Here is a 22,862-nt window from a genome sequence, read left to right on the forward strand (position 1 = left end):
GACAGTGGCAGCCTGTCACAATACAGTCCTACACTCGTATTAGGCTCTACTCTCTTAATCGACTCCATTGTAGCTACCACCGGAGTTCGGGCCGGAGCCGGAGCAGATGATATATTCACCAGCAACGAAGTCCAGACGCAGGTCTGTGCCAGATAGTGACCTGTCACTGTCTCCCGAAGGAATGCCGGAGTTTGTCAAGTGGAGTACCATTTTGCAGCTCTGTTTCGGGAGCAGTCCTTTGAAAAGGACACGGTGAGTCGTTTTCAGCCCAAGACAAAAGAGTTTAGGTAAGACCCGTGGGGGTGAGCCTGTAAGACTGGACATGCGAAGAATATCGCTGGAGAGGAGTGTATACAGACGTAGAGAAAGTGCCAGGGATTAACCCAGGAGCTAAGCGCTCGTGGGGCGAACTGGAGAAACGGGACAGGTAGTCTGAGAACGAGAATGCATCATTTTACGTTGGTGGAAGTCTTGATTCTTGGGTAGCTTGTAGCAGGCTTGGTCGCAGGAGGGAAGGCAGGTGGGAACAACAGAGGCAGCTCAGTTGTAGGTGTTATTTAGCGTGGAGTATTTGTGGAAAAGCGGCTCTCAAATTTCTTGAAGTTGGTTCTGGTGGTACAGTTTTGTTTTATTACCAAAAGTAAAACGGAGTGGTTTGATGAACTCCAGAAACTTGAGTAAGAGTGAAATAGCGTGGAATCTCACAAGCAAACTTAACCCAGCACAGAGACCTTAGTACAGTTCTGGGCAGGTCATGGTGTCCTCATTCGGAGATGTGTAGAAACTCAGATTGTTTCAAGTAGGTGAACTGGTGCAGCAGTCATCAGCATCTTTCTCCTCTTCTTCAGAAGAGGATTCAGAGGGAGAGTCTACGATGGTGCTGACAGGAGACTGTGCGACGGCAGTAGAGGAGTCAACCTACCTGGAGTCTACCTGGAGGGCATTCCGGGGAACAACGCCCCCGCGGCCCGGTCCACGACCAGGCCTCCAGGTGGATCAGGGCCAGATCAATGAGGCTGTTACTGCTGGGAGGCTGTTTAACAGCCTTGGGCCCCGGACACTTATTGCGTTTTCACTGGGGGTATGGTTGCATCGCCTGCCAAGTCTTTTAATATGCTGTGTGTATATTAGGGACCAGTCCCTCCAAAATCTTCCAGGTGTAGATTATGATATCTCTCTCTACTGCGCTCTAGTGAGTACAAGTCAAGTACTTCCAGGCGCTCCCAGTAATTAGAGTGTTTGATGGAACTTATGCATGCAGAAAAGGTTCTCTGTACATTCTCTAGTTCTACAATTTCACCTGCCTTGAATGGGAATGTTAATGTACAACAGTATTCCAGCCTAGAGAGAATAAGTGATTTAAAAAGGATCATCATTGGCTTAGCATCTCTTGTCTTGAATGTTCTCATTATCCATCCTATCAGTTTCCTAGCAGATGTGATAGTGGCATTGTTGTGGTCCTTGAAAGTGAGGTCTTCCGACATTACCACACCCAGGTCCTTCACATTACTTTTCCACTCTATTGTGTGATTGGAGTTTGTAGTATACTCAGTCCTAGTTATTATTTCCTTCAGTTTTCCGTAATGGAGTAGTTGGAATTTGTCTTCATTGAACATCATATTGTTCTCTGTTGCCCATCGGAAAACTTGGTTTATATCTTCTTGGAGTTTTGTCGTGTCCTCAATGGATGACACTCATGCAGATCCTAGTATCGTCTGCAAAAGATGATACAGTGCTGTGGTTTACATCACTGTCTATGTCTGATATGAGAATAAGGAACAGGATAGGTGCGAGTACTGTGCCTTGTGGGACAGAGCTCTTCACTATAGCAGCATCTGATTTAACTCTGTTTACCACTACTCTTTGTGTGCGATTGGTTAAAAAGTTGAAGATCCATCTGCCTACTTTGTCGGTTATCCCTTTATCACACATTTTGTGTGCTATTACATGGTCGCACTTGTCAAAGGCTTTTGCAAAGTCTGCATTCTGTTTGTTTTCCAGTGCATCTAGGACCATATCATAGTGGTCTAGCAGTTGCGAAAGGCAGGAGCGACCTGCTCTAAAACCATGTTGCCCTGGGTTGTGCAATTTTCGGGAGTCCAGGTGGTTTGCTATTCTGCTTCTTAAAACTCTTTCAAAGATTTTTATGATGTGGGACGTTAAAGCTATTGGTCTATAGTTCTTAGCTACTGCTTTGCTGCCACCTTTATGGAGTGGGAGTATATCTGTTGTTTTTAGCTACTGTGGAATCTCGCCTGTGTCTAAGCTCCTTCTCCATAGCATACATAGGGCCTGTGAGAGGGGTTTCTTGCAGTTTTTAATGAACACCGAGTTCCACGAGTCTGGGCCTGGGGCTGAGTGCATGGGCATGTCGTCGATGGATTTCTCAAAGGCTAGTGGAGTTAGGGTTATGTCATAAATCTGGCCTACATTGGCAGGGTTTTGAGGCTCATTCATGAAAAAATTGTTTGGATTGTCTATCTTAAACTGGTTAGTGGCTCGCTGAACACCGAGTCATACTGCGATTTCAGTATCTCGCTTATTTCTTTGTTGTCGTCTGTGCAGAATCCGTCTTGTCTGAGCAGGGGCCCTATACTAGAAGTGATTTTTGACTTGTATTTGGCATATGAAAAGAAATATTTAGAATTTCTTTCAATTTCAATAATCGCTTTTAGCTCTTCTCGTCTTTCCTGGATCCTGTATGAGTCTTTTAACTTTAGCTCAGTATTTCCCATTTCAATGGTTAGCATTTCCTTCCGTGTATCAGATAATCTGGCATTCTTGAGGAGCTCAATGATTCTTCGTCTTCTCCTGTAGAGGGAGCGTCTCTGTCTCCAGTTTACTTCTTCTTTTCTTTTGTCTTATAGGAATATACCTTGAACATACTTCAGCTACCAGGAGGGTGATCTTTTCAAGGCATTAGTTAAGGTCCATGTAATTTAAGATATCCTCCCAGCATGTTTCATTTAGGGCATAGTTTACCTGATCCCAGATGATGTTCTTGTTGTTGAAGTTGAATTTGGTAAAGGTACCCTCATAGCTATGTGCATCTTGTCGATCAGGACTCCTGTGCGTTCAAGTTTCGACTTTGATTAGATTGTGATCAGAATTTGTTTTTGATATTGTTATATTCCTTACCATGTCCTCATTATTTGTGAAAATAAGGTCCAGTGTGTTCTCCAGAGAGGTGCATTGATGTGTCAACAAGCTGGGAGACGTGAGAGGTGGTGGTTGAGGCAAAATAATCAGCGTTTACGGCGGTTGAGATAGTTGTAGAAGTTTCAGGAATAGTTGTTTGGGTAGGAGGAGACAGGTCTGCAGGTACAGTGAAGTTCATACCGTTTGGAAGAATCTTGAGGATGTCGGCTGAAGGTATGGAGTTAGGGAAATTGAAGGCATCCACATTATTCAGGCAGAATAGTTCGTATATTGTGGTGGTGAAAGTGCCGGAGTTTGCTGCTTTAGCAAAGTGTGATTACATAATGCGGTACAGGACGTTGCAGGGAGCACCGTCAAGTAGCGGAGAGAGGGAGTTGCTGGGCGAAGGTGTCTGTAGAATGGCGTGTAGAATTTTGGTAGTGTCGGCTTGTAGTTTGGTTATTGCAGCTTATGTCGGTGAATTGGAGGTGTTCCTCAGGTCTTCAGTTTTCTCCGATATTATTTTTTTTCTGAGTGGGCACTTAGCTGCAAGTTAACACATGTTGGAGCCGTAGTGATGGTGCGGGATCTGAATTCGTGTCTATCATTCCTACATTAAGAACGGAACTTCTTATCCTTGATTCGGCAGTTCTTGGTGGTGTGATTATAGGAGTAACAGGTCAAGCAATGGGAGAAGTGTGAAGTGTTCTGGTTCTATATGGCTTGGGTGGATGTGATAATACAAGATGGCCAGTCCTTCAGACAGAGCTTGGACAGCCATGGAGATGTCTGAGAAAATGATCTTTATTATTGATGAGGCGTTAGGGATCTTGATGTCTACAGGGCCCCAAATGTTTTGTTTCTCGATATATGTCTTCAGTGCTTCAGTTGAGAGAGACGTGACGATCTTGTCAAGCCTTTTCACAAAGGTATATCGTTTCGCCTTCAAGAATGGAGACGGGGATATGATGAATTGTTTGTAGTCTTGATTGAAGAGTCGTCTTTGTGTTTTGATGCTTCAGTGTCGTCTGTGCAGACAACAATGACGGAGTCCCTCAGAAAGTGGATTGCCGTAAATTTGACCTGCAGGCAGGTCCTAACGGTGGTAGCTAAAGCTAGCTTCGAGGAGTCATTGATTACTCCATTCACAGGCTTGATTTTCACACAATTCGACAGCACTGAGTAAAGAAGTGGCGCTTGTAGAACATAAATTCCCCTCCCCAGCGGGGATCGAAGACTTCTGGAGTGCAGAGCGACTGTGTCTTGCCAGTAGCAAGGTCAGCAGTGGTGTAGCAGTTAGCTATAATTGTCGTAGACGCCGTCTAGCTGGAACACTGAATGTCTTAGTTCAAGTAGTGCCTTTGGTCCAGTGTCTACGATAGTGTGAATCATCTCCAACACCGCAGATTGGTCTACTACCTTTCCCACTCACACAGAGCTCGTAGGGAGTAGCAAAGGTGCTGGAGCAGGAGTCAGGGTTAAAGCTCTGGTATATCAGGGCCGGTGTTCTCGCTGGCATAAGGCTGTCAACTCCCAAAGTAAAGTTCTGATGCATGAGAGATTCCTGGCATAAGTGGCCGCAGCCCGAGTGGCAAAGGAGGCTCACAGAATGTCTGAGACGAAAATTAAGGGGGGCAGGGGGTAGAATATATGCAAAAGGGTGCGGGGGAATTTAGTGATAGAAAAATGATGAAAGTGTTGGTGTGTAGTGTGTTGTATTAGCGAAGAAATAGTATCAGTAATAATGGAGGTAGTCTAAGCAAAAGATAGGAAAGGTAATGATAATATAGGAATAATGAAACGATAAGGAAAACAGGAGACGAAGGTCAGGTCAAGTCACGAGTGTTTGAAGTTTAGAGCACTTGACAATGTAATGAGACAGGAAGGCATCTGTAGAGTGAAAGCCTAGACTATGTATAAGGGATGTTGCAACAAGAGCTGTTAGAAAGTCACTCGTGGTTAAACATGAAACGTTTAACTATGAGTGACGAAACTTTACTTTTAATAAATGTCATTGACTGTACGAAAGTGTTATTTTCTCACATTTGGTCGATATCAGCATTGCTAGTGCTTTGCCGACACTAGTAATGCTCTTTTCAGCTATGTTAGACATTTTTGTCATTCCATTAACAGGTCCTCTGCAAAAGCTACCTTTCTAGCCTTCACAGACGCCATCTTGTTGAAGAATCACATTCCAAACCATGAATCTTAGTCTAGTCCAGGTTCCCTGTAAATGTTCTCCTTTCTCATTACATTGTCAGATTCTCTAAACTTAAGGAAACTCGTCGCTTAATAAACCTGGACTTTATCTCCTATACTAACCTCTTCACACTTCTTGTATTTTTGCTGTCTTCTGCTTAGGTTGGTTCTGTCAAACGTTGTCATACTTGTTGTAATAATGTTGGTTGAATTACCGACACTATGTAGAGTAAAAGGACACAAGTGCAACTAATGTGACATTTTATTGTGGCAACGTTTCGCTCTCCAGGGGCGTTGTCAAGCCGGCTTTGTCAACGGCTTGACAAAGCTCCTGGAGAGCGAAACGTTGCCACAATAAAATGTTACATTAGTTGCACTTGAGTCCTTTTACTTTACATATTGTCATACACGTAAATTTATGTCCTAGTGCGGATTATTTGTTAATAATGTTGCGTAATGTTACACAGCCTAACCATACAGAGTTTTACGACTGGTCTAGGTTATGATACGTTTGGTTAGATTTTGGAAAAAATACATACTGGCTGCATATTATTATGCACGTTTTAGAGAATAAGGTATTCTTCATGCTAGTGACTAACATGCAAATTACAGCCTTGGAAAGCTAGGATGGACAAAAGTTTTGTTATTGAGATAATATTGGTTATTGTGTACATAAATAGTTAGATTTATTCGTGGTGGTAATACCACCTTAAATTTAAAAGTTTGCCCAAAATGGTTTGATGATGGGTTGTTGACTTCGCTGGAGTACCAGGTAATGACAGTGAAGGCAGAGTACCAGGTAATGACAGTGAAGGCAGAGTACCAGGTAATGACAGTGAAGGCAGAGTACCAGGTAATGACAGTGAAGGCTGAGTACCAGGTAATGACAGTGAAGGCAGAGTACCAGGTAATGACAGTGAAGGCAGAGTACCAGGTAATGACAGTGAAGGCAGAGTACCAGGTAATGACAGTGAAGGCAGAGTACCAGGTAATGACAGTGAAGGCAGAGTACCAGTAATGCAGAGTACCAGGTAATGACAGTTAAGGCAGAGTACCAGGTAATGACAGTGAAGGCAGAGTACCAGGTAATAACAGTGAAGGCAGAGTACCAGGTAATAACAGTGAAGGCAGAGTACCAGGTAATGAGAGTGAAGGCTGAGTACCAGGTAATGAGAGTGAAGGCAGAGTACCAGGTAATGACAGTGAAGGCAGAGTACCAGGTAATGACAGTGACAGTGAAGGCAGAGTACCAGGTAATGACAGTGAATGAGTACAGTGAAGGCAGAGTACCAGGTAATGCAGAGTACCAGGTAATAACAGTGAAGGCAGAGTACCAGGTAATGACAGTGAAGGCTGAGTACCAGGTAATGACAGTGAAGGCTGAGTACCAGGTAATGACAGTGAAGGCAGAGTACCAGGTAATGACAGTGAAGGCAGAGTACCAGGTAATGACAGTGAAGGCAGAGTACCAGGTAATGACAGTGAAGGCAGAGTACCAGGTAATGACAGTGAAGGCATAGCACCAGGTAATGACAGTGAAGGCAGAGTACCAGGTAATGACAGTGAAGGCAGAGTACCAGGTAATGACAGTGAAGGCAGAGTACCAGGTAATGACAGTGAAGGCAGAGTACCAGGTAATGACAGTGAAGGCAGAGTACCAGGTAATGACAGTGAAGGCAGAGTACCAGGTAATGACAGTGAAGGCAGAGTACCAGGTAATGACAGTGAAAGGGTAATGACAGAGTACCAGGTAATGACAGTGAAGGCAGAGTACCAGGTAATGACAGTGAAGGCAGAGTACCAGGTAATGACAGTGAAGGCAGAGTACCAGGTAATGACAGTGAAGGCAGAGTACCAGGTAATGACAGTGAAGGCAGAGTACCAGGTAATAACAGTGAAGGCAGAGTACCAGGTAATGACAGTGAAGGCAGAGTACCAGGTAATAACAGTGAAGGCAGAGTACCAGGTAATGACAGTGAAGGCAGAGTACCAGATAATGACAGTGAAGGCAGAGTACCAGGTAATGACAGTGAAGGCAGAGTACCAGGTAATGACAGTGAAGGCAGAGTACCAGGTAATGACAGTGAAGGCAGAGTACCAGGAAATGACAGTGAAGGCAGAGTACCAGGTAATGACAGTGAAGGCAGAGTACCAGGTAATGACAGTGAAGGCAGAGTACCAGGTAATGACAGTGAAGGCAGAGTACCAGGTAATGACAGTGAAGGCAGAGTACCAGGTAATGACAGTGAAGGCAGAGTACCAGGTAATGACAGTGAAGGCAGAGTACCAGGTAATGACAGTGAAGGCAGAGTACCAGGTAATGACAGTGAAGGCAGAGTACCAGGTAATGACAGTGAAGGCAGAGTACCAGGTAATGACAGTGAAGGCAGAGTACCAGGTAATGACAGTGAAGGCAGAGTACCAGGTAATGACAGTGAAGGCAGAGTACCAGGTAATGACAGTGAAGGCAGAGTACCAGGTAATGACAGTGAAGGCAGAGTACCAGGTAATGACAGTGAAGGCAGAGTACCAGGTAATGACAGTGAAGGCAGAGTACCAGGTAATGACAGTGAAGGCAGAGTACCAGGTAATGACAGTGAAGGCAGAGTACCAGGTAATGACAGTGAAGGCAGAGTACCAGGTAATGACAGTGAAGGCAGAGTACCAGGTAATGACAGTGAAGGCAGAGTACCAGATAATGACAGTGAAGGCAGAGTACCAGATAATGACAGTGAAGGCAGAGTACCAGGTAATGACAGTGAAGGCAGAGTACCAGGTAATGACAGTGAAGGCAGAGTACCAGGTAATGACAGTGAAGGCAGAGTACCAGATAATGATAATGACAGTGAAGGCAGAGTGCCAGATAATGACAGTGAAGGCAGAGTACCAGATAATGACAGTGAAGGCAGAGTACCAGATAATGACAGTGAAGGCAGAGTACCAGATAATGACAGTGAAGGCAGAGTACCAGGTAATGACAGTGAAGGCAGAGTACCAGATAATGACAGTGAAGGCAGAGTACCAGGTAATGACAGTGAAGGCAGAGTACCAGGTAATGACAGTGAAGGCAGAGTACCAGATAATGACAGTGAAGGCAGAGTACCAGATAATGACAGTGAAGGCAGAGTACCAGATAATAACAGTGAAGGCAGAGTACCAGGTAATGACAGTGAAGGCAGAGTACCAGATAATGACAGTGAAGGCAGAGTACCAGATAATGACAGTGAAGGCAGAGTACCAGATAATGACAGTGAAGGCAGAGTACCAGATAATGACAGTGAAGGCAGAGCAAAAAAATTTCAAATGTGCGTAACTTATAATTTAGGTATAGCTGCCAGTGTGAAGGTTCAGCAGCTCCATCACTCTCGGAAGAATATTTGATGAGGCTGATTCCTCTTTATGGAAATGCAAAGATAGAAAAAATCAATGATAACATAGTAAGATAAGCAATTTTACTGATGTAGAATTTTTATAGAATATAAAACACACACCTGAAATTAATCCTACCTGAAGCAAAGATTGAAAAATGAAATGTATATTTATATAATTAGTGACTCAAAGCTAGTATGTACATAGTTAATATGTGAATAATATGTGCTGATGTTCTGGGCACGTATCTCAGAATTGTGGTTTGGAACGCTGATTGGGGATGGGGTCACAGGTGGATGTGACTGTTGTGACCCCAACATGAGCCGGGATTAGGGAAAACAGAGGTACGGGGATCCTCTGACAACATTTCCGAAGCAGTAGTCTCTCCAGTCGTGGACCACCATGAAACTTTTGTGGGGTGGCAATTGGAGGACGACTTTAGGATTGTATTTAGAAGACTGCAAGACAACTACGAGTGGAAGGTGACCATTTAGGTACAGATACCAAATAAATTGAAAGCCTCACATTGAACAAATAACCAAGAGTGGAATACCATACTTACGGACTCGATGATAGCAGGAAGCCAAGTGGCATTCCTACGTCAGCAAGGGTCACTTGTTACCTCCCACTGGGCCCCTCAAGGGAGGTTCCTTGAAGCTGGTGAGGGGCTCTTGGTCTAGGAAATTGGATCTGTGCCCCGGTTCCCTGAATTGAACCTGAATACCTTCTACCCCCCCACGTGAGCTGTATAATCCTACGGGTTTAGCGTTCTTCCATGATTATAATAACCTCCCATCAGGTGGACGAAACAAGGGAGGGGGTGAAGGTAACGCACAAACCCATTTCAGAACAGTCGTACTACCATTCCTGCTGCCTCCGCTACTTTCATACTTCCACTCTTATTTAGTGAACATTTCCCTCACACTCAGGGAGGAATTATGGACAGGCAATAGTTAGTTGTAATACTGGATGGTATTGGAATACCACAAAGTTGTAGCTGAGTGACAAGCAGCTGTTTGGATTTTTTATTATTCCAGATGACAGTTCACTTGCTCAGTATTCTTTAATATATTTCATAGAACATAGCTAGTAGCACAACTTATAGGCTGCAGGGGAACATAGCTAGTAGCACAACTTACAGGCTGCAGGAGAACATGGCTAGTAGCACAACTTACAGGCTGCAGGGGAACATAGCTAGTAGCACAACTTACAGGCTGCAGGGGAACATAGCTAGTAGCACAACTTACAGGCTGCAGGGGAACATAGCTAGTAGCACAACTTACAGGCTGCAGGGAACATAGCTAGTAGCACAACTTACAGGCTGCAGGGGAACATAGCTAGTAGCACAACTTACAGGCTGCAGGGGAACATAGCTAGTAGCACAACTTACAGGCTGCAGGGGAACATAGCTAGTAGCACAACTTACAGGCTGCAGGGGAACATAGCTAGTAGCACAACTTACAGGGGAACATAGCTAGTAGCACAACTTACAGGCTGCAGGGGAACATAGCTAGTAGCACAACTTACAGGCTGCAGGGGAACTAGTAGCACAACTTACAGCTGCAGAACAGCAAGTAGCACAACTTACAGGCTGCAGGGGAACATAGCTAGTAGCACAACTTACAGGCTGCAGGGGAACATAGCTAGTAGCACAACTTACAGGCTGCAGGGGAACATAGCTAGTAGCACAACTTACAGGCTGCAGGGGAACATAGCTAGTAGCACAACTTACAGGCTGCAGGGGAACATAGCACAACTTACAGGCTGCAGGGGAACATAGCTAGTAGCACAACTTACAGGCTGCAGGGGAACATAGCTAGTAGCACAACTTACAGGCTGCAGGGGAACATAGCTAGTAGCACAACTTACAGGCTGCAGGGGAACATAGCTAGTAGCACAACTTACAGGCTGCAGGGGAACATAGCTAGTAGCACAACTTACAGGCTGCAGGGGAACATAGCTAGTAGCACAACTTACAGGCTGCAGGGGAACATAGCTAGTAGCACAACTTACAGGCTGCAGGGGAACATAGCTAGTAGCACAACTTACAGGCTGCAGGGGAACATAGCTAGTAGCACAACTTACAGGCTGCAGGGCTAGAACTGCAGGGGAACATAGCTAGTAGCACAACTTACAGGCTGCAGGGGAACATAGCTAGTAGCACAACTTACAGGCTGCAGGGGAACATAGCTAGTAGCACAACTTACAGGCTGCAGGGGAACATAGCTAGTAGCACAACTTACAGGCTGCAGGGGAACATAGCTAGTAGCACAACTTACAGGCTGCAGGGGAACATAGCTAGTAGCACAACTTACAGGCTGCAGGGGAACATAGCTAGTAGCACAACTTACAGGCTGCAGGGGAACATAGCTAGTAGCACAACTTACAGGCTGCAGGGGAACATAGCTAGTAGCACAACTTACAGGCTGCAGGGGAACATAGCTAGTAGCACAACTTACAGGCTGCAGGGGAACATAGCTAGTAGCACAACTTACAGGCTGCAGGGGAACATAGCTAGTAGCACAACTTACAGGCTGCAGGGGAACATAGCTAGTAGCACAACTTACAGGCTGCAGGGGAACATAGCTAGTAGCACAACTTACAGGCTGCAGGGGAACATAGCTAGTAGCACAACTTACAGGCTGCAGGGGAACATAGCTAGTAGCACAACTTACAGGCTGCAGGGGAACATAGCTAGTAGCACAACTTACAGGCTGCAGGGGAACATAGCTAGTAGCACAACTTACAGGCTGCAGGGGAACATAGCTAGTAGCACAACTTACAGGCTGCAGGGGAACATAGCTAGTAGCACAACTTACAGGCTGCAGGGGAACATAGCTAGTAGCACAACTTACAGGCTGCAGGGGAACATAGCTAGTAGCACAACTTACAGGCTGCAGGGGAACATAGCTAGTAGCACAACTTACAGGCTGCAGGGGAACATAGCTAGTAGCACAACTTACAGGCTGCAGGGGAACATAGCTAGTAGCACAACTTACAGGCTGCAGGGGAACATAGCTAGTAGCACAACTTACAGGCTGCAGGGGAACATAGCTAGTAGCACAACTTACAGGCTGCAGGGGAACATAGCTAGTAGCACAACTTACAGGCTGCAGGGGAACATAGCTAGTAGCACAACTTACAGGCTGCAGGGGAACATAGCTAGTAGCACAACTTACAGGCTGCAGGGGAACATAGCTAGTAGCACAACTTACAGGCTGCAGGGGAACATAGCTAGTAGCACAACTTACAGGCTGCAGGGGAACATAGCTAGTAGCACAACTTACAGGCTGCAGGGGAACATAGCTAGTAGCACAACTTACAGCCTGCAGGGGAACATAGCTAGTAGCACAACTTACAGGCTGCAGGGGAACATAGCTAGTAGCACAACTTACAGGCTGCAGGGGAACATAGCTAGTAGCACAACTTACAGGCTGCAGGGGAACATAGCTAGTAGCACAACTTACAGGCTGCAGGGGAACATAGCTAGTAGCACAACTTACAGGCTGCAGGGGAACATAGCTAGTAGCACAACTTACAGCCTGCAGGGGAACATAGCTAGTAGCACAACTTACAGGCTGCAGGGGAACATAGCTAGTAGCACAACTTACAGGCTGCAGGGGAACATAGCTAGTAGCACAACTTACAGCTTGCAGGGGAACATAGCTAGTAGCACAACTTACAGCCTGCAGGGGAACATAGCTAGTAGCACAACTTACAGGCTGCAGGGGAACATAGCTAGTAGCACAACTTACAGGCTGCAGGGGAACATAGCTAGTAGCACAACTTACAGGCTGCAGGGGAACATAGCTAGTAGCACAACTTACAGGCTGCAGGGGAACATAGCTAGTAGCACAACTTACAGGCTGCAGGGGAACATAGCTAGTAGCACAACTTACTGCCTGCACTTACAGGGAACATAGCTAGTAGCACAACTTACAGCCTGCAGGGGAACATAGCTAGTAGCACAACTTACACTGCAGGGGAACATAGCTAGTAGGCTGCAGGGGAACATAGCTAGTAGCACAACTTACAGCCTGCAGGGGAACATAGCTAGTAGCACAACTTACAGCCTGCAGGGGAACATAGCTAGTAGCACAACTTACAGCTTGCAGGGGAACATAGCTAGTAGCACAACTTACAGCCTGCAGGGGAACATAGCTAGTAGCACAACTTACAGGCTGCAGGGGAACATAGCTAGTAGCACAACTTACAGGCTGCAGGGGAACATAGCTAGTAGCACAACTTACAGGCTGCAGAGAAACATAGCTAGTAGCACAACTTACAGGCTGCAAGGGTACATAGCTAGTAGCACAACTTACAGCCTGCTGGGGAACATAGCTAGTAGCACAACTTGCAGCCTGCAGGGGAACATAGCTAGTAGCACAACTTGCAGGCTGCAAGAGAACATAGCTAGTAGCACAACTTACAGCCTGCAGGGGAACATAGCTAGTAGCACAACTTACAGCCTGCAGGGGAACATAGCTAGTAGCACAACTTACAGCCTGCAGGGGAACATAGCTAGTAGCACAACTTACAGCCTGCAGGGGAACATAGCTAGTAGCACAACTTACAGCCTGCAGGGGAACATAGCTAGTAGCACAACTTACAGCCTGCAGGGGAACATAGCTAGTAGCACAACTTACAGCCTGCAGGGGAACATAGCTAGTAGCACAACTTACAGCCTGCAGGGGAACATAGCTAGTAGCACAACTTACAGCCTGCAGGGGAACATAGCTAGTAGCACAACTTACAGGCTGCAGGGGAACATAGCTAGTAGCACAACTTACAGGCTGCAGGGGAACATAGCTAGTAGCACAACTGCAGGGGAACATAGCTAGTAGCACAACTTACAGGCTGCAGGGGAACATAGCTAGTGCACAACTTACAGGCTGCAGGGGAACATAGCTAGTAGCACAACTTACAGGCTGCAGGGGAACATAGCTAGTAGCACAACTTACAGGCTGCAGGGGAACATAGCTAGTAGCACAACTTACAGGCTGCAGGGGAACATAGCTAGTAGCACAACTTACAGGCTGCAGGGGAACATAGCTAGTAGCACAACTTACAGGCTGCAGGGGAACATAGCTAGTACCACAACTTACAGGCTGCAGGGGAACATACAGGGGAACATTTCAGCACCTGCTGCTGGGGAACATAGCTAGTAGCACAACTTGCAGGCTGCAGGGGAACATAGCTAGTAGCACAACTTACAGGCTGCAGGGGAACATAGCTAGTAGCACAACTTACAGGCTGCAGGGGAACATAGAAATTAACTCGAGAAAATAAGCAAATATTTGAGAAAAATGAACATTTTCGATAAATGAAATAAACATTAATGTTCATCCTTATTTGTAGAAAAAAGCCATTAAAAGAAAAAAGCAAAACATACAGTAAAGTAGACCAGTGCATAATTTTGCTCCAGCAGCGGCGTCTCTAACATCAAAGAGTCTTTTCCAACCCGTCACCTCCCTGGACAAAAAAACAAAAACAAAAGAAAACTCGGTATCTTAAATAATTTCGTGCAGTGTTTGGGAAGAGATTTACATATTATAAACCTCAAGAAGCTTAAGTTAACGTCAACCAGCATAAATACGAAGCTCAAACTGATAATTGTAACAATGTGTCCATCAGAGAAAGTTGTTTAATCATGTGGTGAACTTCGATGGTTCAGAACTCTGAATAAAAGATGGGGAAAAATCGAAGGTAAATGCTATATAGCTGCTCTTATTATTGTATTGTTATACATTTACAGACAACTAAGGCGGATTCCAGTTGACAAAGTCCTTGTTAATACAGATTCTGAACCAGTATGCTGCAGATAACTACCAACTATTGCTAAGAGCATTACTAATACAAATAACAGCACTATTTTTTTTATATATTTTATTTAAAATTTTGCATATATATGTCGAATATACCTAAAACATGACAATATTATTGGTAACAAACATATATATAATAACACTAAATATAATCCTATCTCATTCACGTAACACAAGATCCGCCTAACATAATAAGCTGCCTTAAAAATACCATTATCACATTCCTTCTCAAACATGGTGTAACAACGCTACATGGACAACCAAGACCCCAGCCAAACCAACCCCTCATCACCCTCCCATCCCCGGCCGCATCCCCCCGGAGCTCGAACCCCCGAGGAACGGGTCCCCCGGGTCACAGCGCCAATAGACTCCACTGATGTCACCATCACCACCCGGAAAACTTGATCCCGACTTAGTCCTATACACGACCATATTTCTACACTTGATTCTATAAATCTTTGCCGCTGGTATACGACGCCGTGTTTTCAAATCCTCTTCTCCCTGCCTCCCCTATACACCCTATACATTGGAGCACAGGAGACTATATTCATTTATAACGGCACAAAACATACTCAACCCCTGCCAATTTGGATTCAGGAAAAATAAAAGCACTAATGATGCAATTATGAAAATGCTAGACCTGCTTTACACAGCATTGGAAAATAAGGAATATCCGCTAGGAATTTTTATTGACCTAAGAAAAGCGTTTGACACAGTAGACCACGGCATCCTACTCCACAAACTTGACCATTATTGTATTAGAGGCCATGCGCTTGCATATTTCAAATCCTACCTTTCTAATAGGTATCAGTATGTCACCATCAAAGAGACAGCCTCATCAACACGGCCACTTGATACTGGAGTTCCGCAGGGAAGTGTCCTTGGTCCCCTGCTCTTCCTCATTTACATTAATGATCATCCAAACGTATCCCAATACCTGAAACCCATTCTCTTTGCTGACGACACGACTTACGTCATCTCCCAATCTAATCTTGCCACCCTCAACACCATTGTCAACGAGGAGCTGCTCAAAATTCTGACTTGGATGACAGCCAATAAACTTACACTTAACACTGACAAAACCTACTACGTTATGTTTGGTAGCGGAGCAGGTGTTGCGGAACTTAACATTAAGATCGACAACACTCTAATTGCCAGACATAATGAGGGCAAATTCCTAGGTCTTTTCCTCGACAACAACCTAAATTTCAGCACCCATATCCGACACATAACAAAAAAAGTATCCAAAACGGTGAGGATCCTCTCCAAGATACGATATTACGTGCCGCAAACTGCCCCTCTCACACTATACTATTCACTCATTTATCCATACCTCACCTATGCTATTTGTGCTTGGGGATCAACTGCAGCAACACATCTAAAGCCAATAATAACCCAACAAAATGCCGCAGTAAGAATAATCACTAAATCCCATCCCTGGCAACACCCCCCCCCCCACTCTTCATAGATCTAAACTTACTCCCTGTTCAGAACATCCACACTTACTATTGTGCAATCTACATCTACAGGACCTTAAATTCCAATATTAACTTGACCTAAAACACTTTCTTGATAGTTGTGACAGGATCCACAGGCATAACACCAGACACAAATATCTCCATGACATTCCCCGTGTCCGACTAAACCTTTACAAAAATTCAATGTGTGTCAAAGGGCCTAAAATCTGGAACACCCTACCTGAAAACTCTAGAACTGCAGACACATTCATCACTTTCAAAACTACAGTTAGAAAACATCTTATCTCCCTGATACACCCCGTCAACAAACCAAGTGTAAACCACCTGGTGGTTCACACTTTCACTCACCCATTGACTATAAACACAGAAATACGAATCTTAATCTTAAAATAATGAATCCTAACTAGTCATAAGTTTGCCTATGATACTCCAATATAGACACTATGTATTGTGCCAAAACAAAAACATTCACATTGCTAAACTCACAAACTATAATGTAGTCACTTAGCCTTAATACCATAATCTGTAATAATTTAAAGTTTAGAATTAATCTAAGTCTGCCCGAAATACCTAGCCATGCTAGGTGTCCTAGTGGCTCCCTCTGTAATTAGTATTTTAAAACATGTAAACCACACAATATTCAAAATCTGTAATCCCCGCATTGTAATCCTTATAGAGAATAAACTTGATTGATTGATTGATTAACTGATGATATGAAAACAATCCACATCCACGTACGTCACCGGCCTTGCCTCTGTCTCCGACACCCCACTCACGTCCAAACTGAGCGCCCCCACGCTTTCAACAAAGTTAAAGCACGAGTAAACCATCCCCTTATCCCCTCAGAATCTAGACTCCCGCTTCCCTCATCCTTCTATTCCTTAACACCGCACCCGACAGCAAGATTCCATGTCGTAACCTGAACATCACCTAACGTTCCCATGGTTGAACCCTCAACTTCTTTAACCTCCTCCAAATCCCTCCTTAATCATACACAAGGTATAGTGCCACCACCGGGGCCTCTACGTGTCCCAGTAAATCCCTATACAGCACGCTCACCCTGATCCGTTCTGGCTCCCTTACTCCCATCATCACTCTCAACAACCGCTCACATTCACGAAAATCGCCACCCTGAAAAGTCTTTCGAAGCATCTCACACCTTCCCTAGGCACCCCCTCTTTAAAAGCCCCGGCCAGCCCGCATCACCACCTTTTTAACATATACGCACATCACCCTTCTCTCACAGGCAACATAACCACCTCCCAATCACATCTTGACGTCCATAACAGTCAAAACACCCTCGCCTGAATTTGACCTGTCGCCTCCCTAGCGAGTGGGTAAACATTGGCTACGTATAACACCTTACTATACAGGACATTGACAACGATAGCGATCTGAACAAATGATAAATGATACGGTCTCATCCCCTGCAATCTATTCACCACACTCTCCGAATTAACCGCCCATGCCCTATCCATGTTACCCTTTTACACAATCCCACAAATTTTTAATGATAGATCCACATTTGTTACAACAGAGCAACTCTATAGCACACGGCCCTCCCACTCACCATGCCCTATTACCTTTGATTTACACAAGTTTACTGTCATACCCGTCGATCTCTCATACATCTCAACGACTTCACCCAGCACGTCCAGCTTCGTATATTCATAAGAACATAAAGAAGGAACATTGCAACAGGCCTACTAACCCATGCGAAGCAAGTCCATGCCATCCCCCGGCCCAGAGCAATGACCACCTAGTCAGGTCACTTCCACTTAAGGAAGGAGCACAGCACCAGACCTGGTAGCCCAAGCTAGTCAGGTCCAATTCACACCCACCCACACACACTCATGTATTTAGTCAACCTACTTTTAAAACTACACGAGGTCTTAGCTTTGACGGTGTTTGTTCTATGACTGGAGTTTGTTCCACTCATCCACAACTCTATTACCAAACCAGTGCTTTCCTATGCCCTTCCTGAATCTAAATTTTTCCAACCTGAAACCATTGCTACGAGTCCTGTCTTGGCTGGATATTTTCAGAACGCTATTTACTCCTGTTTTCCATTTATACACCTCACTCATATCCCCCCTAATTCTACGCCTTTCTAGAGAGTGCAGATTCAGGGCCCTAAGTCTATCCTCATAAGGAAGATTTCTGATGTGATGAATGGTTTGGAAAACCGACAAGTTGAAGATTGAGACACTTATGCAACATATGGGAATCTTTATTCAGGAAACGTTTCGCCATACAGTGGCTTCATTAGTCCAATACAAAGCAGAAGGTGTATGGAGAGGAGGAGTTTGAGGTAATCAGTCCCTCAGCCTGGAGCCGATGTGTTCAGTCCAACAAGATTGATGGACTGAACACATCGACTCCAGGCTGAGGGACTGATTACCTCAAACTCCTCCTCTCCTTACACCTTCTGCTTTGTATTGGACTGATGAAGCCACTGTGTGGCGAAACGTTTCCTGAATAAAGATTCCTATATGTTGCATAAGTGTCTCAATCTTCAAGATTTCTGATACATGGGATCAACTTTGTCATCCTCCTCTGTACGTTTTCCAGTGCATTTATATCCATTCTGTAATATGGTGACCAGAACGTGGCAGTATAATCTAAATGAGGCCTAACCAAGGATTTATAGAGTTTAAGAACAACCTGAGGACTTCTATTATTTATACTTCTTGATATGAAGCCAAGGATTCTGGTAGCTTTATTGCGAACATTTATGCACTGTTGTCTTGGTTTCAGATTACTGCTAACCAAACTCCTAAATCCTTTTCGCAGTCAGTAGTATTAAGATCTACACTTCAGTTTATAAGTGGCATGGTTATTGTCATGTCCAACATTTAGCACTTTGCACTTGTCTATATTAAACTGCATCTGCCACTTCTCCGACCACTGCATCAGTCTATTCAAATCATCCTGGAGTGCACTAATGTCCTCAATAGAATGAATTGGACGGCCTATTTTGGTGTCATCAGCAAATTTGCTTATGTCGCTATTTATTCCCTCATCTATATCGTTTATGCAAATTGTGAACAACAAGGGGCCCTCTGGAACACCGCTTGTGACGTGCCCCCATTCAGATTTCTACCCATTTATGCAAACTCTCTGCCTATTTGTCAACCACGCCTCTACCCAGGAAAAAAATTCTCCTCCTATTCCGTGTTCCTTAAGTTTCCTCAAAAGTCTCTGATGTGGAACTGTATCGAAAGCCTTACTGAAGTCCATACACACAATACCATATTATTTACCATGATAACCAATAACGTGGTGTCGCCCACATCACCAACAATCTCTGGGTAAACCCTATCTTCCCCACCCACGACGCCACCAAAAAACCTTTTCCAGCACTAACCTATAAAAGGGATCCTGTACACAAGCGAAGAGCATCTGAGACAGCGGACACCCCTGCCTAAATCCCTGCCCATGTCCACAACCCCGCCCAATCCTCCTTTAATCTGACCCCTTTCCTAAGTCCCCTAGCACAACGTGTCAACCCACCCCACCATTTCCTCCCCAAACCCCTGGATAAGTAGAATTCTTCTCATGGTATCCGTTTCAACTGAATCACACGCCCACCTCCAGCCTAGGGCTAATTAAGCTCTCTTTTTTCCCTCCTAATCATATCTCCCACAAATCATCAATAATAGAATGCCCAGAAAGCACTGACCAACCCGGAAGGCCATACTATCCCGATGAGACAACACGATTCACGATACACTTAATATGGTTTCCCAACACCTTGGCAAACAATTTACAATCAGCACACTACAGAGAAATCGCCCAATAATCCCCAAGACTCCTCTGCCTCTCGCCCTTCGGCACCAACACAACCACTGCCGTTGACTGTACCAGCACTATTTAACATGATACGTCTGCATTGTAAAGGACATCATTAATATTTTTTTTTTCGAAATCTTAAACATTCATGGGTGTTTAAGATTTCAGCTCACATACCGAGAGGTCCGTGGTTCGATCCCCGGCACGGTTGGAAACTTTTGACATGTTTCCTTACACCTGGTGTCCCTGTTCACTAGGAGTTAGTGAGTACCTGGATGTCACTGACCATGGCATCCCGGGGGGATGAGGCAGTATACTTAGACACGGCAGGAATTAGAAATGAGATTAGTTTACTTAACATCTTTTAGCTTCTATAATTGATCAGTTTCAAAAAAAAAAAAAACTATTCCTTTGATGCAACTCTTCAACAAATATAGCTTGGCAATGATTGTGCGAATTTTATCATATCAGTGGTATTAGTGTAAACATCTTGTATGTTATTTGAGATGTATAAAATATCACCAAGGTTAGCCAGTGACAAACTTAACTTCTCCATATTTAAGATAGCAAGGTAGATATTTCCACCAGATTTGAGAAATATTCTCAGCTCATTAAGCGACCCTGCATTTTGCCCTTGAACGTAGTAGTCTCATTTTCTGTTCGTGTTCAGTTCCTAATTCTAGACGTCATATTATATAGTATATAATACTGATGACTAGATATTCCTTAAATTGTAAGGAAAATCTTTGCTGATGAAGTCTACTGAAGTACGCGATTCAGTGCATTAAAATAGTTAAGGGACTCCTTCCCTTAAGCTAGTTGGCGTGATATAAACGTGGCCAGAGTTTTGTCAGTGCAAACACCAATCGACTTCTGTGATTCATATAGCAATCATATAGCAATTCATATAGCAATTCATATAGCATTAACACTGCTAACTGAACTGTCAAATAGCTGAATAAACAATTTAAATGTGTTAGAGGTCCCTTTTCGCGCTATCATCCAAGACGATAATGCACCAGTTCACACCGCTAGAGATGTTCAAAACAGCTATGAATAACACGAAAGTGAAGGTGAACACTGGGATTGGCCTCCACAATCACTGGATCTAAATATTATCGAGCATCTGGGGGGTCAGTTGGAACTGCAAGTCAGGAACTAATTTCTTCAACCGTCGTCTTTGGAAGTTTCAGCAAGTTTTGCTTGAGTAATGGCTCAGAATTTCCCTGGATACTGTTCAAGTGCTATATGAATAAATTTTTCTACGAATTAGCGCTGTATTAGCGGTAAATGGAGGACCAACTCCACACTGAAACTAAAAAAATATTAAAGAACAAGGTGTTCCTATTAATTTGTTCCAACTTCTGTATTTCTTACTCATTGAATAAGGTTGACATAGCAGTGTAATTAGTGACATAATGACATAGCAGTGTAATTAGTAACAGCAGTGTAATTAGTTTGTGTTTTCATCACAGTAGATTACAAAGACTGGAGACAAACATGACTTCACGAATTGAATATATAAGTCCAACGCTGTTTCACCAGTTTTCTCCTATCACTGGTCACAAGTCTCACTCATGGGTATCTCATGGAGAGGCGCCCAGTTTCACTCTGTGTTGTCAGGTTCCAATTTAAGTTTGCCATATTCTGTTCGATGGTCCAGTCTATCAGCGAGCACGGAGAATTTACCATCGACGTCGTCACTGCTCTAACACACTTACTCTATCTTACCTCCTCGCTGACAGCCCCACCTTAGGCACAGACACTATCTTACCTCCTCGCTGACAGCCCCACCTTAGACACAGACTCGATTTTTTACTTTTTGACAACAGATTTATTACACAACCTTTGATTATACTTCCTTTAGCAATCTTCACTAACCTTACAACCTCTACCTTGTAACGGTGTATGACCCTGGTGGTTTAGCTCTTAGTTTTGATTATAATAATCAGCCTCCAGTAACACTTGTTTACGAAGCTCTGGTTGCTCCAGCGTAATAAGGAGACTCCTGCTCAGACAGGTGTGTCGAATGAAATAATTAATTTGCAGTAGTTAATATAAATTGATTATGATACTAAGGTCATAGTGGTAGAGGAAGATGATTAATATAAATTGTCGTTGGTGTTGCTTGTGATAGCTTGTAACGTGAAACTTGTGGGAAATACAGTATGTTCCAGACTAGCTCAGGTGATCGTGGTTGTCTGGATCCCACGAGTCTACACCAGAGTTTACTAGTGTGACAAAAGACACCTGGATATATTTAAGGTGTGAAGGATTAGGACCACCAGTAAGTCGACACTTGTCAGTTTCAGTAACTGCAGTAAATTTACAGTCATGTGTGCAGAGAACACCACAAACCTCTACATCAAAGACTTGTTATGATTTTATCCTAAAAAAAAGTGATATATAATTGCCAGAACTGTTATTTTTTCAATATTCTGAGATTGTCATTATCATAGTGTTTAGTCTGGCACGAACCTGGCACTGCTGTGGCTGGAACCTGGCACTGTTGTGGTGGGAACCTGGCACTGTTGTGGTGGGAACCTGGCACTGTTGTGGCGGGAACCTGGCACTGTTGTGGCGGGAGCCTGGCACTGTTGTTGCGGGAGCCTGGCACTGTTGTGGCGGGAACCTGGCACTGTTGTGGCGGGAGCCTGGCACTGTTGTGGCGGGAACCTGGCACTGTTGTGACCGGGAACCTGGCACTGTTGTGGCCGGGAACCTGGCACTGTTGTGGCCGGGAACCTGGCACTGTTGTGGCCGGGAACCTGGCACTGTTGTGGCCGGGAACCTGGCACTGTTGTGGCCGGGAACCTGGCACTGTTGTGGCCGGGAACCTGGCACTGTTGTGACCGGGAAGAAAATTAAAATTTTTGACCAAAGACTAAAGTCTAACATTGTTCTTTAAAAGTATGTCTTGTGTAGATTTAAGTCATATCTGAGCAACAGAAATCAAATTGTCAAGGACAATAATTCAGAATCAGAACCATTGCTGATAGCATTTGGGGTTCCTCAATAAAGTATGCTGGGTCCCTTATTATATATATGTTATGTGAATGAT

This window comes from Cherax quadricarinatus, chromosome 22 (assembly GCF_038502225.1).
Source record: "Cherax quadricarinatus isolate ZL_2023a chromosome 22, ASM3850222v1, whole genome shotgun sequence".
NCBI lineage: Eukaryota > Metazoa > Arthropoda > Malacostraca > Decapoda > Parastacidae > Cherax > Cherax quadricarinatus.